Consider the following 11838-nt stretch of genomic DNA (forward strand, 5'->3'; position numbering starts at 1 on the left):
TAAAACCACCACATTACAGGTGAAATTTACCGAACACCACCACTTTACGTTTGTGGAACAAAAAACCACCACATTTTGCGAGGTTTTTTGCGGAACACGCTAAACACAAGCTAAACGCGAATTGACAGGGAATCTGACAGTGGGGGCCATTGTCAGCGCTGACGTGTCCATAGGGCCCATTTGTCAGTCCAGTTTAAGAAATAAAAAAACAATAAAATAATAAATGGGGAATCTCTCCCGTGACCACAGCCGCACCGCAGCGCAGCGCGCAGGCTCCGGCGCCGGCCACCCCGCCCCAGCCTCCGGCGCCGGTTACCAGCCACGCCGTCGTCCCGTGCCACGCCGCCGTCCCGTGCTCCCTCGGTGGGTCGTGCAGGCCGCGCAAGCTCCGCCGCCGTGACCACAGCGCGTAGGCTATGGCGCCGCCGCCCCCAGCCTCCGGCGCCGGCCACCAGCCACGCCGCCGTCCTGTGCTCTCTCGGTGGGTCGAGCAGGCCACGCAAGCTCCGCCACCTACAGCAGCTCGCCGGCGCGCCTCCGTCCCGTGCTCCCTCGGTGGGTCGAAGACCAGCAGCGTGGGGACCCCTGCGACGGCGAGCCCGCCCGCAGCCGCCGTGCCTGGCTGAGCCTTCTCGCCGCGGCACTCCGCTGCGACGGCGCCGTGCCCGCCCGCAGCCGCTGTGCCTGGCCGTACCTGCCTGCTGCGGCCTCGCTGCGCCCGCCCCTCCGTCCCGCCAGGTCGAGCCTGCCCGCCGCCTCCGCCTCCGTCTCGCGAGTCTAGGGGAGGTCGTCGGACTACCGCGCCTTGGCAGCCGGCGGCGCTGTCCTGCGCTCCTCACGGTCTTCGCCGGAGTGCTTGGCCGGGTGCGGCGGCCATGTGGCCGGGCGGTTGAGGAGCGGGGCGAGCAGCTCCGCGGCGGCGGCCTCTCGCGGCGCCGCTCGCGCGCGAGTGGAGCTGGGGACGCGGGGAGGTAGGGTGCGTGCGCAGCGGCGGCGACGCTCGACGGCGGCCGCGCACAGGTCGAGCAGGGGGGCGGTACTCGTAGTAGTGGTCAACGCGGAGAGATTGGGGATTTGGGGATAAAGGCTATTTTTTTTTTAATTCGGCTGACAAGTGGGGCATAGTCCACATCAGCAAGTTAGCCCCTGTAAGATGGCCCCCACCTGTCAGATTTCCTGTCAATTCGCGTTTAGCTTGTGTTTAGCGCGTTCCGCAAAAAACCTCGCAAAATGTGGTGGTTTTTTGTTCCCCAAACGTAAAGTGGTGGTGTTTGGTAAATTTCACCATCAAAGTGGTGGTTTTATGCTATTGACTCCTTTCCCTCAGATCGGTCGCCGGATAACAAGCGTTTTCCTTCGTGAAATCTGTTGGAAAATATGCACCACGCAAGTAAGATACTACCACGAGACGAGACAAGATTTGGACGGCATTCCAAAACTATTCTATGGGACCCTTTATTTAGGAAACTGGGTCAGACACGGGGGTGGCGTTGCCAATTGTTTTGCCGTTCCCACGACCCAAGCCAAAACTACCAGAAGAAGAGATCCATGTGTAGGAGTACAAAAATAGTGGGATTCCTAAATATACTGTCAACCCGATGCATGATAGCCATCAGATGATCACATATTCACATGGATACACGTATAAACAAATAGTACTGACTCAACTATTGTAAACAGAATTCAGTCATGAAGTTGGATGATTAAACTAAAGATTCCATTTATTGAACAGCAGCAGCACTGTAATCGGTAGGCCATTGTGCAAAATATTCTTACGAGAGAAAAGAGTCGGTGGTCACGGAGAACAGCAAGTGACCAATACCTATGGGTCCATTACACCCCTGTGCACCATAAGTGAAAGCGATATTTGGTCGCATTTTCCTACCTTAAGCTGGACAGAACTTACACAGAATGAACAGTTGAGCACCCTGTTTATCTTTTGATGACGTGAGGAGGCAGCCAAGATCACAAGTGTGAAAGCAGTATAGTGCAGATTCTCAATGACCCTTCGCACGAGCAGATGCTCAAAGCAGTGCATGGCCAGCCAGACTCATGATCATTGCTGTGATTTTAGTTTGAAGGAGTAGATAGTACTAGTCACAAAATGGATAGTGGAAGAGCCCGCACTAGATTTTTCGATAAAGAAATATATTAATATCGCAAATATATCAATTACATTTACTCTCTGCAATAATAAAATATCCTAAATACATTATGGATGCACACAACCCTACTACAAAAAGGAAAAGAAGAAAAAAAGGTTCCGCTACGGTGATTAAAACCTTGTAGCTGCAACACAAACCACTGCAGAGGCAGCACCTGAAGTTTGTGCTTACAAAATAATACCTTCAACAAAATCATTGTAGTCACAACCAATTAAGGGTAGATCAGCAACTTCGCCTTCTCAAAACATTACCTTCAACAAGGATACATATATAAGAAATCATAATCACTGACATCATCATCACCTCCAACAATTAACAATTAGAAAAACATGTCTAGACTCCTCTATCCAATCATGTTTTCCTTCCTCTTTGTTCTGCTGCACTCCTAAGAGTCCCCTTGGCGCACCATAAGCACGGGCTCGTCTCGCCTGACATGAGGCCACCTACAGCGGTGGACCGCATTTCAGACAGTCAATTTGTCCGCTTTGGTCCTTATACGGTGGCTGGCGGACATCAGAGAGAGAGAGAGAGGCCCAGATCCTTCTGAGTCTAGCATCTACCCAAACGGCAGACCGTATTTTGTCCGCAGCCTTGTATTTTTTTAGCGAATTTTCCAAACTTATTTTGGAAACATATGCCACGGGTTTTGAATAAATGCAAAAAAATATTATCACAAATTACATAAATAGTAGCAATGTTTTGAATAACACAAATAGTAGAATCTAGTTCGCACAATACACACAAAGTCATAGGTCATAATGTATTATAAACAATGGAATTCAAATAGAGGACTAACAGTTTCTAACATGGTTCCACATATGCTGGACCAAATCATTCTCGAGTCGGTTGTGAGTTGTCTTGTCTCGTATTGCATGATGCACATGGAGAAAATCGACCAAGTCTGTCGGCGGTTCAGGCTCGGTATCAACCAACTCACCCTAAAATTTTCATCCTTGATCATACACGCTTTCATCGCGCTACTCCTCAACGATCATGTTATGCATGATCACACAAGCAGTTATGACCTCCCATATAATGTATCCTTTCTCCATGTCATAGCAGGGTGCCAACAATCATCCAACAGAGATCTCAACACAAAGAAGAAGGTAGCATGAGCAACGATACACATACGGCTGGGCAGCAAAGATAAAGGGAGAGATGTCTGCAAATCACCTTGTCGGCCGGCGAGGACTAGAGTCGAGCATGTTGCGGGTGTCTTGGACCACAGAGGAAGCTAGCTTATGTAAATCCATTAGTGATTAAGATCTTGAGTGTTTGATCTTATGAGAAAATTCAAGATATGACTCTAAGTCAGTGTCATAATAGACTCATGAGTTAAACTTTGGTTGACCAATATTTAGAGCATGAAGAGTTCTTTACACACCTCAAAATATTTTGATAGAGCATGAGAAGATATAAGGTTGACCAAGACATACAGCGAAGATTGGATTCAATTTGGTTAACAAATGAATCATAAAGAATGTACCACATGAATCATGTCATCTTGTGTTATGGTAAACTTTGTCAATTATGCTTTGTGAACAAACCCATCATATGTGTGTCTGTGTGTTGTCTATGTGGATTAGGTATCTTTTCATAGGCATGCATCAAAAGTAAGATTTCATATAGCCCATGAGAGGATGTGGCATCAAGTGGTGGTGATGGGATTCACAACATAAAAAATCCTTCGAGATGCGAACAAGTTCAAGATCCAATATAGAAAAAGGCAAGATCCAATGTAATATCCCAGGTTTAAAGATGATCGAGGGGTAGAATTTAGAAAGGGATGTGCATTGCATCGTAAAATCTGGGGAAATTTCGCGCTTTTAAAGAAAAAGTGCATCGAAGGGGGACAAGTTTCTCTCTCGACACCATATAGGATTAGGGTTTCAAGAGTGCGATAAACTTAGACCTAACTAAACTCAATTAGGGTTTTCGAGAAGAGATGGGAACATACACCATCCCAACTTAAGTTGTATGATTGAATTGTAACATGTTGATAATCCAAATTTGGATAATTCAATAAACAATTGAATAAATAAGAATTTGAAACAATAGAAATTATAAGTAAAGCTCATTAGAGAAAACCTTGAGCTTTATTGATTACCACACAATATACATTGTCATTTACAATATTCCAAATGAATTATGAATATTACAACACATTACAGAAATTGAATAAATGGAAAATAGAAAAAATGAAAATTACAAGATCAAGTAAATGGCTAAACTAGACAAATAAATCTTCATGGATTGCTTGATCACCACTTGAATGATCTTCACTTGATCATCTCATCTATCAATGGTAAGAAAAACAGCAAAGATAAATAAGAGTTAGGCCAAGTGGCAAATCCACTTGGCAGGTTAGTGTAGAAATGAGAAAATGGAGAGGATAATCTCAACTCTATCGAGCTGAGCAGGCCAAAGCCCAAGTTCCAAGCCACACACACACATGCAGCTCACAAGGTCAGCTGCATGTCTCACACCACACTCAGTCCAGGAGAGAGGAACCCAGAAAGAGCACTGCTGTCGGCCAAGGAAGTGATGAGGGAGACAGTATAAAACCTTTTCACCAGCAAACCCTGGATTCTCACTAGGGTAAGAACACAAGAACAGGAAGAACACATAGCCAACAAAACCATCCAGAAACAGTTCCACCAAGAACTGCTTACTGTTGAGCAACAAATCATGGAGTAGATCAAGCACCAGCTAGCCAGGAGGAGCAGGGCAAGCACATAAACGATCCAGAAGCAAAACCTCTACACCAACACCATTTTCTAGGAGCTGGAGTGAGGTATACCATAATCATGAACAAACCAAATGGTTTTGTTCACTATTTGCACAACCATGAATACACAGACACACAAAAGGGTGGAATAAACCAGTATTGATCATCACTTGGTCATAGACCAAGAGTAACCTGGTGGAAATGCCAAAGATCAGGGATCAATCAAAGCCTATGACTGAAAGAACATGTCCATTACCCCATGTGTGGTTTTGGTAATTGATGACAATCCCTATGGACTAATGATAGCGTGCAAGACACACGTTCGTTGGGAACCCCAAGAGGAAGGTGTGATGCGTACAACATCAAGTTTTCCCTCAGTAAGAAACCAAGGTTATCGAACCAGTAGGAGTCAAGGAACACGTGAAGGTTGTTGGTGACGGAGTGTAGTGCGGCGCAACACCAGGGATTCCGGCGCCAACGTGGAACCCTGCACAACACAATCAAAGTACTTTGCCCCAACGTAACGGTGAGGTTGTCAATCTCACCGGCTTGCTTGTAAACAAAGGATTAGATGTATAGTGTGGAAGATGATGTTTGTTTGCGAAGAACAAGAAAGAACAGAGTTTGCGATGAGATTGTATTTCGGATGTAAAGAATGGACCGGGGTCCACAGTTCACTAGTGGTGTCTCTCCGATAAGAAATAGCATGTTGGGTGAACAAATTACAGTTGGGCAATTGACAAATAAAGAAGGCATAACAATGCACATACATATATCATGATGAGTACTATGAGATTTAATCGGGGCATTACGACAAAGTACATAGACCACTATCCAGACATGCATCTATGCCTAAAAAGTCCACCTTCAGAGTTATCATCCGAACCCCTTCCGGTATTAAGTTGCAAACAACGAGACAATTGCATTAAGTATGGTGCGTAATGTAATCAACACAAATATCCTTAGACAAAGCATTGATGTTTTATCCCTAGTGGCAACAAGCACATCCACAACCTTAGAACTTTCTCGTCACTGTCCCAGCATTCAATGGAGGCATGAACCCACTATCGAGCATAAATACTCCCTCTTGGAGTTACAAGTATTAACTTGTCCAGAGCCTCTACTAGCAACGGAGAGCATGCAAGAACATAAACAACATATATGATAGATTGATAATCAACTTGACATAGTATTCAATATTCATCGGATCCCAACAAACACAACATGTAGCATTACAAATAGATGATCTTGATCATGATAGGCAGCTCACAAGATCTAACATGATAGCACAATGAGGAGAAGACAACCATCTAGCTACTGCTATGGACCCATAGTCCGGGGGTGAACTACTCACACATCGATCCGGAGGCGATCATGGCGATGAAGAGACCTCCGGGAGATGATTCCCCTCTCCGGCAGGGTGCCGGAGGCGATCTCCTGAATCCCCCGAGATGGGATTGGCGGCGGCATCGTCTCTGGAAGGTTTTCCGTATCGTGGCTCTCGGTACTGGGGTTTTCGCGACAAAGGCTTTAAGTAGGCGGAAGGGCAGAGTCGGAGGGCTGACAGGGGCCCCACACGCTAGGGCGACGCGGGCCCCCCTTAGGCCGCGCGGCCCTAGTGTGGCGGCGCCTCGTCGCCCCACTTCGTAATCCTTTCGGTCTTATGGAAGCTTCGTGGAAAAATAAGACCCTGGGCATTGATTTCGTCCAATTCCGAAAATATTTCCTTTGTAGGATTTCGAAACCAAAAACAGCGAGAAAACAACAATCGGCTCTTCGGCATCTCGTCAATAGGTTAGTGCCGGAAAATGCATAATAATGACATATAATGTGTATAAAACATGTGAGTATCATCATAAAAGTAGCATGGAACATAAGAAATTATAGATACGTTTGGGATGTATCTAGCATCCCCAAGCTTAGTTCCTGCTCGCCCTCGAGTAGGTAAACGATAACAAAGATAATTTATGAAGTGACATGCTATCATAATCTTGATCAATACTATTGTAAAGCATATGAGATGAATGCAGCGATTCGAAGAAATGGTGAAGACAATGAGTAAACAAATGAATCATATAGCAAAGACTTTTCATGAATAATACTTTCAAGACAAGCATTAATAAGACTTGCATAAGAGTTACTCATAAAGCAATAGATTCTTAGTAAAAAGCTTTGAAACAACACAAGGGAAGATATAAGTTTCAGCAGTTGCTTTCAACTTCAACATATTTATCTCATGGATAATTGTCAACACAAAGTAATATAACAAGTGCAATAGGTAAACATGTAAGAATCAATGCACACAGTTGATACAAGTGTTTGCTTCTAAGATAGAAAGAATGGGTAAACTGACTCAACAATAAAGTAGAAGAATGGCCCTTCGCAGAGGGATGCATGGATTACTATATTTGTGCTAGAGCTTTTCATTTTGAAAACATAGAAACAATTTTGTCAACGGTAGTAATAAATCATATGTGTTATGTATAAGATATCCTATAAGTTGCAAGCCTCATGCATAGTATACCAATAGTGCTCGCACCTTGTCCTAATTAGCTTGGATTAACATGGATTATCATTGCATAGCATATGTTTCAACCAAGTGTCACAAAGGGGTACCTCTATGCCGCCTGTACAAAGGTCTAAGGAGAAAGCTCACATTGGATTTCTCGCTTTTGATTATTCTCAACTTACACATCCATACCGGGACAACATAGACAACAGATAATGGACTCCTCTTTAGTGCATAAGCATTCAACAACAGTTAAAATTCTCATAAGAGATTGAGGATTAATTGTCCAAACTGAAACTTTCACCATGCATGGCTCATGGTTTTAGTTAGCGGCCTGATGGCGTGTAACTCACACGTTCGTTGGGAACCCCAAGAGGAAGGTATGATGCGCACAGCAGCAAGTTTTCCCTCAGAAAGAAACCAAGGTTTATCGAACCAGGAGGAGCCAAGAAGCACGTTGAAGGTTGAACCTGCACAACACAACCAAAGTACTTTGCCCCAACGAAACAGCGAGGTTGTCAATCTCACCGGCTTGCTGTAACAAAGGATTAGATGTATAGTGTGGATGATGATTGTTTGCAAGAACAGTAAAGAACAATAGCAACCAGATTTGTATTTCAGATGTAAAGAATGGACCGGGGTCCACAGTTCACTAGAGGTGTCTCTCCCATAAGATAGCATGTTGGGTGAACAAATTACGATCGGGCAATTGACAAATAGAGAGGGCATAACAATGCACATACATGACATGATGAATATTGTGAGATTTAATTGGGCATTACGACAAAGTACATAGACCGCTATCCAGACATGCATCTATGCCTAAAAAGTCCACCTTCAGGTTATCATCCGAACCCCTTCCGGTATTAAGTTGCAAAACAACGAGACAATTGCATTAAGTATGGTGCGTAATGTAATCAATAACTACATCCTCGGACATAGCATCAATGTTTTATCCCTAGTGGCAACAAGTACATCCATAACCTTAGAGGTTTCTGTCACTCCCCAGATTCACGGAGACATGAACCCACTATCGAGCATAAATACTCCCTCTTGGAGTTAAGAGCAAAAACTTGGCCGAGCCTCTACTAATAACGGAGAGCATGCAAGATCATAAACAACACATAGGTAATAGATTGATAATCAACATAACATAGTATTCCGTATCCATCGGATCCCGACAAACACAACATATAGAATTACGGATAGATGATCTTGATCATGTTAGGCAGCTCACAAGATCCGACAATGAAGCACATGAGGAGAAGACAACCATCTAGCTACTGCTATGGACCCATAGTCCAGGGGTGAACTACTCACTCATCACTCCGGAGGCGACCATGGCGGTGAAGAGTCCTCCGGGAGATGAATCCCCTATCCGGCAGGGTGCCGGAGGTGATCTCCAGAATCCCCCGAGATGGGATTGGCCGCGGCGGCGTCTCAGTAAGGTTTTCCGTATCGTGGCTCTCGGTACTGGGGGTTTCGCGACGAAGACCTTAAGTAGGCGGAAGGGCGGAGTCGGAGGGTCACGGGGGCCCCACACAGCAGGGCCGCGCCGCCCTAGTGTGGCGGCGCCCCGTGGCCCCACTTCGTCTTCTCTTCGGTCTTCCGGAAGCTTCGTGGCAAAATAGGCCCCTGGGCGTTGATTTCGTCCAATTCCGAGAATATTTCTTTACTAGGATTTCGAAACCAAAAACAGCGAGAAAACAACAACTGGCTCTTCGGCATCTCGTTAATAGGTTAGTGCCTGGAAAATGCATAAATACGACATATAATGTGTATAAAACATGTAGATATCATCAATAATGTGGCATGGAACATAAGAAATTATCGATACGTCGGAGACGTATCAGCATCCCCAAGCTTAGTTCTCGCTCGTCCCGAGCAGGTAAACGATAACAAAGATAATTTCTGGAGTGACATGCCATCATAACCTTGATCATACTATTGTAAACATATGTAATGAATGCAGCGATCAAAACAATGGTAATGACATGAGTAAACAACTGAATCATAAAGCAAAGACTTTTCATGAATAGTACTTAAAGACAAGCATCAATAAGTCTTGCATAAGAGTTAACTCATAAAGCAATAAATCAAAGTAAAGGTATTGAAGCAACACAAAAGAAGATTAAGTTTCAGCGGTTGCTTTCAACTTGTAACATGTGTATCTCATGGATAATTGTCAACATAGAGTAATATAACAAGTGCAATATGCAAGTATGTAGGAATCAATGCACAATTCACACAAGTGTTTGCTTCTTGAGGTGGAGAGAAATAGGTGAACTGACTCAACATAAAAGTAAAAGAAAGGTCCTTCGCAGAGGAAAAGCATCGATTGCTATATTTGTGCTAGAGCTTTTATTTTGAAAACAAGAAACAATTTTGTCAACGGTAGTAATAGAGCATATGTATTATGTAAATTATATCTTACAAGTTGCAAGCCTCATGCAAAGTATACTAATAGTGCCCGCACCTTGTCCTAATTAGCTTGGACTACCGGATCATCGCAATACACATGTTTTAACAAAGTGTCACAAAGGGGTACCTCCATGCCGCCTGTACAAAGGTCTAAGGAGAAAGCTCGCATTTTGGATTTCTCGCTTTTGATTATTCTCAACTTAGACATCCATACCGGGACAACATGGACAACGAGATAATGGACTCCTCTTTAATGCATAAGCATGTAGAAACAATTAGTATTCTCATATGAGATTGAGGATATATGTCCAAAACTGAAACTTCCACCATGATTCATGGCTTTAGTTAGCGGCCCAATGTTCTTCTCTAACAATATGAATGCTCTAACCATTAAAGTGGTAGATCTCTCTTACTTCAGACAAGACGGACATGCATAGCAACTCACATGATATTCAACAAAGAGTAGTTGATGGCGTCCCCAGAAAACATGGTTATCGCACAACAAGCAACTTAATAAGAGATAAAGTGCATAAGTACATATTCAATACCACAATAGTTTTTAGGCTATTTGTCCCATGAGATATATATTGTAAAGGTAAAGAATGGAAATTTTAAAGGTAGCACTCAAGCAATTTACTTTGGAATGGCGGAGAAATACCATGTAGTAGGTAGATATGGTGGACACAAATGGCATAGTGGTTGGCTCAAGGATTTTGGATGCATGAGAAGTATTCCCTCTCGATACAAGGTTTAGGCTAGCAAGGTTATTTGAAACAAACACAAGGATGAACCGGTGCAGCAAAACTCACATAAAAGACATATTATAAACATTATAAGACTCTACACCGTCTTCCTTGTTGTTCAAAACTCAATACTAGAAATTATCTAGACTTTAGAGAGACCAAATATGCAAACCAAATTTAGCAAGCTCTAGGTGTTTCTTCATTAATGGGTGCAAAGTATATGATGCAAGAGCTTAAACATGAGAACAACAATTGCCAAGTATCAAATTATTCAAGACATTTTAGAATTACTACATGTAGCATTTCCCGATTCCAACCATATAACAATTTAACGAAGAAGATTCAACCTTCGCCATGAATACTATGAGTAAAGCCTAAGGACATATTTGTCCATATGCAACAGCGGAGCGTGTCTCTCTCCCACACAATGAATGCTAGGATCCATTTTATTCAAACAAAACAAAAAACAAAAACAAGCCGACGCTCCAAGCAAAGTACATAAGATGTGATGGAATAAAAATATAGTTTCGGGGAGGAACCCGATAATGTTGTCGATGAAGAAGGGGATGTCTTGGGCATCCCCAAGCTTAGACGCTTGAGTCTTCTTAAAATATGCAGGGGTGAACCACCGGGGCATCCCCAAGCTTAGAGCTTTCACTCTCCTTGATCATATTGCATCATTCTCCTCTCTTGATCCTTGAAAACTTCCTCCACACCAAACTCGAAACAACTCATTAGAGGGTTAGTGTACAATAAAAAATAACATGTTCAGAGGTGACACAATCATTCTTAACACTTCTGGACATTGCATAAAGCTAGTTGATATTAATGGAACAAAGAAATTCATCCATCATAGCAAAAGAGGCAATGCGAAATAAAAAGGCAGAATCTGTCAAAACAGAACAGTCCGTAAAGATGGATTTTATTGAGGCACCAGACTTGCTCAAATGAAAATTCCCAAATTGAATGAAAGTTGCGTACATATCTGAGGATCACACACGTAAATTGGCATATGTTTCTGAGCTACCTACAGAGAGGCAGGTCGAAATTCGTGACAGCAAAGAAATCTGTTTCTGCGCAGTAATCCAAATCTAGTATTCACTTTACTATCAAAGACTTTACTTGGCACAACAAAGCACAAAACTAAGATAAGAAGAGGTTGCTACAGTAGTAAACAACTTCCAAGACTCAAATATAAAAACAAAATACTGTAGTAAAAACATGGGTTGTCTCCCATAAGCGCTTTTCTTTAACGCCTTTCAGCTAGGCGCA

The sequence above is a fragment of the Lolium rigidum genome, chromosome 6, assembly GCF_022539505.1.
Source record: "Lolium rigidum isolate FL_2022 chromosome 6, APGP_CSIRO_Lrig_0.1, whole genome shotgun sequence".
NCBI classification, from domain to species: Eukaryota; Viridiplantae; Streptophyta; class Magnoliopsida; order Poales; family Poaceae; genus Lolium; species Lolium rigidum.